Raw genomic sequence first — 8,401 nt, 5'->3', positions numbered from 1 at the left:
AGAAAACCAAACACCGCATGTTCTCACTCATAGGTGGGAACTGAACAATGAGATCACTTGGACTCGGGAAGGGGATCATCACACACTGGGGCCTATTATGGGGAGGGGGGAGTTATACATGCATTGGGGAGTTATATATGATATAAATGATGAATTGATGGGTGCTGACGAGTTGGTGGGTGCAGCACACCAACATGGCATAAGTATACATATGTAACAAACCTCCACGTTATGCGCATGTACCCTAGAACTTAAAGTATAATAAAAGAAAAGAAAAGAAAAGAAAAAAAAAAGAAAAAATATATATATAACCGTGAAACCAAAAAAAAAAACTAGACATAGAAAAAGCCTAAAAAATGAATCTATAATGATCCATGTAGAGACATATCCTGGTTTACTTATTGATATCCAAACAAACAAATGAAGTATGTGTGAGGTATTCAGGCAAAAGGAAAAATTATGTATTATGGGAAAAAAGTATCAGCCTGGCATTTGAATTTTTCTATAAGCATTATTATTGTTCTATTTCTTCTGATGCTGTCAAAACTCTAAAGTGAAAAATTATAATACAAGAATACTATGCACAGCCAAGCTGGTATTCAAGTAGAGAAGGGCTACAAGAAGGTATTCACAAATCTGAAAAACTCAAAACACAGCAACCACGAACCCTTCTGGAAAACTCTACTTGGATGATGAAATCTAGCTAATCAAGAGATAAATCAAGATAAATGGAGAAGCCATCATAGAGGCATTGGTGTTCAACACTAAATCCATTTAATTATAAAACTAACACTAAACAATTGAAGAAACTGTGTTTATAGGACAGAATATAAATACATAAAGTTTTTTTTAAGTTCCTACTTTGGATGCTATAACAAACAAAACTTATATTCTACTGGCTTATAATAACAAACATTTTATCTTGCTCACACATTAGATAAGGGCAACGAATCAGCTGTGATTCTGTTGGGTTCAACTCCACATATTTTCTCCTTGCTGAATCCAGACTGAATGAGAAGTCCCTCTTTAGAACATGCTGTTTTCACCGTGGAGAGCTAAACCAAGAGGTCCCACACCAAAGCACATGCTCACAGAAAAACCTTTTGCTTAAGAGGCAAACATTATGTCCAATCACAATCCATTGGCCAAAGTAAGTAACATGGTCAAGCCCAAAGTCATTAAGATGGGACTTTAATGAAATATGGGGAATTGAGGGAGGGCATGGGAGAGGAAGTGCAAAAATACTAATCTCATCATTTCAATCAGGGAATCAGTTAATAAAGTCCAAAGGTATTTTATAAACCTATATAATGATTTTAGCCTCCTAATATTTTTCCCTCTTAATTTTCAAAGATTCTTATACAAACTGGTATTTCTTCTGATAAAGAAGTAATTATGTGAGGCATAGCAAATTCCTTTAGTATTGGTTCAGTGTTTTTTTCTGTATTAAACATTACATCCAAGTAAAATTAAGTGTAATCTTTTTTATTTAAATATAGCATATGTAGTATGATGCCCTTTTAATAAAATCCTTTCTCTTTCTCTTCTCTCCATCCTTTTATCTGTGACTATCCCTGGAGATATGTCTACAATGAGGCTCATCAACTGTTAACATAGGTTGTCTCTATGTGGTAGTATTTGTTATGATTTGTTGCTTTCTTCTTTATTATTATTATAAGCACTTGTCAGTTTTATAAATGAAATAAGTCACTGTTGTAAAATTGCAACAGAATGCCAAACATATGAATGCAGTGAGTCTATATTTCATTTACTACTCAAAAAACCTAAAAATATGTTAATTTTTTTTAAATTTAATACAATTTAATATCCCTCCCAGGCCTCCATAATTTTCAAGATGTGTGCCATCATAATAGGAAAGCTATTTGTATTGGGTGGGAGGGTGGAACATGATTCTCAACTCTTCTCTCTATGCTGCTTGTCCTGCCACAGCTGCTATTATCGGAAGGTCCCCCCAAACTCTGTGTTGAAACGTAATTGCTAATTGCTAATGTGACAATATTAAGAGACAGGGCCTTTAAGAGGCAATTAAGTCATGAAGGCAGAGCCCTTGCGAATGGGATTAGGGCTTTTATAAAAGAGGCTTCATTCAGCATTTAGTCCTTTGTTGCTCTTCTGCTCTTCTGCCACGTGAGGACGCAGCAACAAGGCACCATCAAGGAAGCAGAGAACTCTCACCAAACACTGAAGGCCCGCACCTTGATCTTGGACTTCCCAGCCTCCAGCATTTTGAGAATTAAATTTCTATTTTTTACAAATTACCCAGTCTGTGACATTTTGTTATAGCAGCACACACACACACACACACACAAAACAGTTTTCGTTCATGTCCATATGACCCCTGTAGTCTGGTGGCTTTCTCCTCTTCTACTCATTCCAGGCATGCAGATTTCATCAAGGCTGACTATAGCATCATGTACCTAAATGCAGCAGGGAGCAATTTCCTCCCTGGTATCTTGACAGCTTCCTGGGAGTCTACTCTGGCTAATGATAGCATGAGGTCTGAGTCCCCTGTGGCTCTCAGCCCTGAGCACAGATCAGGAAACTCCAAAACTGTGATAATAGCACCTCTCTGCCTCCAGCCTGTACCCTAATTCTTGGGGATACCCTAGGGACAACTGGGAGGAAGGAAGCCTGCTCTGTTTCTTCAAGCAGAGAGTAAAGTTACCATGGGAGGCTCTTGAATGATGTCCCCCTTCTCTTGAGGTTTGCCTCAGGGGCACCCAGCATAATCTTGTTAATGTGCTTGAGTGTTTGGAATACTTATTCAGGAAAGTTTTACATCCTGTTGCAGCTCTTCTCTGAGGGTTGTTGAATAGAAACAAGGGAAAGGGAAAAAACTACTTAAAGGGAGGTAGGAGGAAACTCATTGCTTAACAACTCAGAAGGACTATTTTACCATATTAACATTGAATTTTAAAACTCTGTGAACTCAACCTAGAAGACAGTGTACCTCCCGGGTTACAGACTAATATTTTTGCTTTTAAAAAGGACATGCTCACAGTTGATGATGAAGAGTTTGAGAGTGAGCATTATTTGCTGAAAGACTGTTCTCAGTTTACCTCCCAAACAAACAGAGGCACATTTTGTCTTCTACAATAGCCAAGTGCTCTGCAGACCAAGAGGATGCTGAGGAATCGTCTGAAATATTGGATAGGGGAGCGAACAGGATATTCAAGCAGGACAACAAGAGGATTTATGGCTAGTGAGGTACGATAGCCATTCAGTCTCCTCATTCAGAGAGAAGGCTAAATGAAGAGAAGAAAATCAATGACACAGCAAAATGAGAAAAGGAAATGTGTTAATAAATAGGTAGGAATTTTAAAAGGGTATTACAGATCTGAATTGAGGAAATCTTTCTGGACCAACAAATGTACACTAATGCAGGATAAGTCAGACAATTTCCAGGGCTTTCTTGAGATTTAAAGGTATACATGCATAATGCATGCAGGATGACTCACACGGTGTGCATAAAATTTTGAAAATACCTTTGCATTCTACTGGCACATTAATCATAGGGCCATTTAAAATGAAGAGAACATCTGCTCAAAACACAAGTACACAAAATTGTCTTTGGAGAGTTTACATGCAACAGATGCCACATCTTCTAGCTTAAACACTAGGGACTTTTCTGTATTCCTATAGGGAATCACTCCAGCAATATCACGTTACCCAAACAAGTGTTGTTGCTGTTGTTGTTTTTAACTCAGCTAAACTAGGAAATATTATTTTTTAAAATCTCACAAGGAAACAAAGCTTAAAAATAAGTAGGAATTTAGAAATATTATCAGAGAGGAGTATTTTCCTACAGTTAATTTTGTATTCCAAAGAAAAATATTTGCTCAATTATGCCTGGGTATCTTATTAAAATGTATTTGTTCCATGTAATTCCAAAAGAATCTGATGCATATAATATGCACAATTTATATAGTTGTGACATAAGCATTGGCAACCTCCCATAGATCTCTCTGTTTTCCTTGATATTCATCACCAGAAGATCAAGTTTCCAAAACCACTAACCCCCACTAATTGAAGGACTTCTGTTGTTGTTAGAATACTATTGAGATGTATCTTACCAGTGACTTTAAGTCTTTTCTGAACATCAGTATCAAATGCTTACTGGCTCAATTATTATTTTATTTATTTATTTATTTGTTTGTTTGTTTATTTAGAGATGGAGTTTCACTCTTGCCACCCAGGCTGGAGTGCAGTGGAGCAATCTCGGTTCACTGCAACCTCTGCCTTCCAGGTTCACATGATTCTCCTGCCTCAGCCTCCCTAGTAGTTGGGATCACAGGCACCTGCCACCACGCCCAGCTAATTTTTGTATTTTTAGTAGAGATGGGATTTCACCAATTACTTATCAAGAGTTAAATGAGTTAAAGTTTCTAATGCCTTTGAGGGAACTATTGCATGGCAACTCCCTCCCCATCATTTCTGATCCTTGTCTTCCCAGCATTTCCCATGGGTTCAGAGCTACGTTGGTATTTAGTCTGTCACCTGCCCTTAATCCCTCAGTAACATCAAGGAAAAGAATCTTATTCTGTCACTTAGGACTAGTATTCATCTAAAGGAGTTTACAAAGCACCAAATGCTGACTTTCCTAAATAAATGTAATCTTGAACCAGGAGTTCATATATTTTATTTAGTAAATTATCACCAGCATTATTGGCTATCTTTAATTTTTTTTTTTAGCACAGCTCTGGTTCGAATGCTTATGTTTCTCCAAAATGTATGTTGAAAGTGATCCTCAATGCAATATTAGAAGGTGATTAGGTCATGAGGGCTCCACCTTCATCAATGGGATTAGTGCCCTTATAAAAGGCCTGTTTTGCTTTTTTTTTTTTTTTTTTTTTTTGCCTTGTGCCATGTGAGGACACTGCATTCATCCTCTCAGGAGGACACAGCAACAAAATGCCATCTTACCAGACATGAATCTGCTGGCACCTTCTGGATGTCCCAGCCTCCCAAACTGTGAAAGTCTATTATTTAACTGTGAGTTCTATTATTTCATCAATTGCCCCGTCTGTGGTATTTTGTTATAGCAACGGGAACAGACGAAGACAAGGATTCATTAAAGGGAGCGCTCACAAATGTTGACATACTGTTTTATTTTATCTTCCATCCTAAAGATTACAAGTTATTAGAAGTATGCTTCATACGGTGATCTTAGGGAATTTTAGAAGAGTTGATGCCCAAAGTAAATACATTGGACAGAATAGAAGAATGCAGGTTAATAGTTAGATTGTTCCGTGTTAGTGCTATGAAACTATTATAGTTTTACTAGTGCTCCAATAAGGATATGGCCCTTGGAGTTCACCTCAACATTTATAAAAGATTGGTACCTAGTTAAGAATCATGATCTTTACGGAGTAGAAGATCCATACCTACCTGATTCTGCCCTTAAATACATTTGATTTTTAAGTCAGACTCTTACACTATAAATAAGGAACTTCCTCTGTTTCCATTTTGAAAAGAGTTCACGTACTATGCTATAGAATTCCAATATTTCTTTATCAACCCTAAATTGTACATGGGTTTTATACACTACATAAGAATGAGAGAACATTTCTTGGTACATAGCCGTTCAACCTCCTGAACACATTTTCTAATCAAATCCTCATGTTCTGCTCATAGATGTTCTTTATATCTGGGTGGGAACAATCTCCCCAAAGTTCAAGTCTGAGGTCACAGGCCTCTGTTGAAACCACAGGGACTGAGTGCCTGGCAGAAGTTGGGGGATGAACAGAGTAAGCTGCAGGCATTTAGGGAGTTGGGGCCGCCTTCCTGCCCCCGTGAATTCTGTGTGACATCTGACACCATAGGGAGCTTTTTAAAGAATGAACAATGTTAGTTCCCCATATATACATCAGCTGCTGAGAATTTGCCATGATTCTTGATTGAGAATGAAAACATGGATCCACAAGTGTGTACAACTAATAGTAAAATTGGTTTTCCCAGGGGCTGGAGGAAGGAACACTGTAATTGGGAACATGGCAGGGGTGTATAAGATGAGCATTCAATGCTGGAAAACATTAAGCAGGGGGTTTTACAGTACGTAAAATTCAGCACAGTTTTTCTTTACGCTCCTTCACGGAGAGAGAAATTGTTACATCATCCTCTCTGGGGACAAATCACCCATTGGGTAAAAAGAGCCACACCATGAATGAAGGGCAAGACCAGTTTCATCAACACAGATGTCTTTTTTGAACTAGTGAAAAGGGGAAAATGTCTTCTTTTCTTTCCAATAAAAGTATGCTTTGAGATATTTCAGAGGGTCATTTCTTACTTGTAACTTGTATGGCCTAAATAGCACTGAATTCTTAGATTGTGGAAGGAACATTACCAAATGCATGCTTGATTCTGAAGGAGATATGGGACACTGACTTTGAAATAAAACAAGTGAACAGAGTTCCCTTCCCACCCCATAGGCAAGAAAGAGGCTTGATAATGATGTTGGAGCCATTTGCAGGCAGGTGTGAGCCAGCTTCCCAATAGGGAAGTTCCACTTCAGAGACCCCAGCATCACACCTGGAACTAATTGCCCTCTTTTTTGGCAAATTCAGTAACTGGGCCAAAGATTAAATAGACCTTGGAGACTGTACAACCACTTCCGTCTCTAAGTGCCGTCAACCCCAGGGCAGGAAGGAGGAATGCTGAGGAGGTGGCCCAGAGAAAGGGCTGCCCCCCAGGCCCCGCACCTGCACTAGAGCACACCAAACACACGTCAGAATTCAAACCACCAAAATTAAATGCCTGAGCATTATGTTGATGATTTCTTTCAAGTTGTATTTTTCTGCATTCTGTCCTAGGAACATTCATTTCTAAAGGCATATAGGTACACAAATACAAAATAATACTTTCAATAACTCTGCATATTTCAGAGAAGGCTGCATATAAAGTATAAAAATCATTTCGTTAAGAAGGTGAGTTATTTTGAATAACTTGGGGTATTTTCCATTTTAAAATATTATTGTCTTCTCTTTTCAATTTCTGTGAATAAAATTAATGTGTTTGTCAAAATTATATTCACTCATCAACTTTTCAATCAATATCTCCTCTGTGCCATGTGCTAGTCTTCTTTAAAGACTCTGAGCATACAAACAATACATGAGATGACCTTGTCCACCAGGAATTTACAGTCTGATGGAGGAGAGAGATTAATTAGGAGACAATTGCAATGAAACGTTGTAATGATATCATTGGCAACGGCAAACACAGGGCCTTGCGTGGATCCAGAGGGAGCTGGGGTGGGAAGCAGCAGGAGCTGTGTGCTTTTGTTTGTGTTGGAGTCCATGAAGACTCTCAGCTCAGAATGGCCCCTCCCAGTCCATGCCCAGTTGTCTGTCTAGAACATTCTTGTTCTTGAACCAGGTGAAGAGGGAGGGGGTTGTGTGAAGTAGGGGTTACGTGGTGAAGGGTGAAGGGGGTTGTGTGGGTATGAAGAACTGGGAAGAAGGTAGGTAGAACTCTGAGTTTAAGGGAAAAGCTACTACAGATAAGGCTGCACACATGGAAGCCAAATTGTCAAGATCTAGGTATGTCATGCAAAAGGGGTTGGGTTTACCCTGGGGAAAATGGAAGATTTTGGAATCTTTTAAGCACAGGGAGTGCCACTAGCAGCTTTGTGTATTGGAAACACCCTCTGGCTCCGTGGAAGGATGATTTAGAGGGTGATGAACTTAAGTCATGGAAAACAGGTATGAGACTGAGCCATGGCTTGAAAGGTAATGTGTGTCTGAACTGGAAATGAGGCCAGAGAGACTGCAACTAAGTTCAGAGACATGGAATAGGTAGAACTAACTTAGTGATACTAAATGCTGGGGAGAGGAAAGAGCCTAGGGTAAATTCCCACTTTCTGGTTTGGTTTACCTGGGGTAGTTTAAAATCTACTGTTCTGACTTAACCATTCTCATGGAAGGAGATAGCATTCATTCATCTATTCAATGAATGTGTATTGTATGTGCCAGGCCCTGTCCAAGACACTGGGGATATAGCACTGAACAAAGCAGCAGAAATCCCTGGCCTCAAGGAGCTTACATTCCAGTAGAGAGAGTAGGACAACAGCACAACAGCCAAATAGATTAAAATGTGTCAGATGGTGGGAGGCCGAGGTGGGTGGATCACGAGGTCAGGAGATCAAGACCATCTTGGCTAACACGGTGAAACCCTGTCTCTATTAAAAATACAAAAAATTACCCGGGCATGGTGGCAGGTGCCTGTAGTCCCAGCTACTCGGGAGGCTGAGGCAGGAGAATGGTGTGAACCTGGGAGGCAGAGCTTGCAGTGAGTCGAGATTACGCCACTGCACTCCAGCCTGGGTGACAGAGTGAGACTCTGTCTCAAAAAAAAAAAAAAAAAAAAAAAAAAAAAATGGCAAATT

The sequence above is a fragment of the Rhinopithecus bieti genome, unplaced genomic scaffold (assembly GCF_001698545.2).
Source record: "Rhinopithecus bieti isolate Rb0 unplaced genomic scaffold, ASM169854v2 scaffold_17667, whole genome shotgun sequence".
In the NCBI taxonomy this organism is placed as follows: domain Eukaryota; kingdom Metazoa; phylum Chordata; class Mammalia; order Primates; family Cercopithecidae; genus Rhinopithecus; species Rhinopithecus bieti.
The sequence above is the reverse complement of the archived record's forward strand: the minus strand, read 5'-3'. Positions refer to the sequence as shown.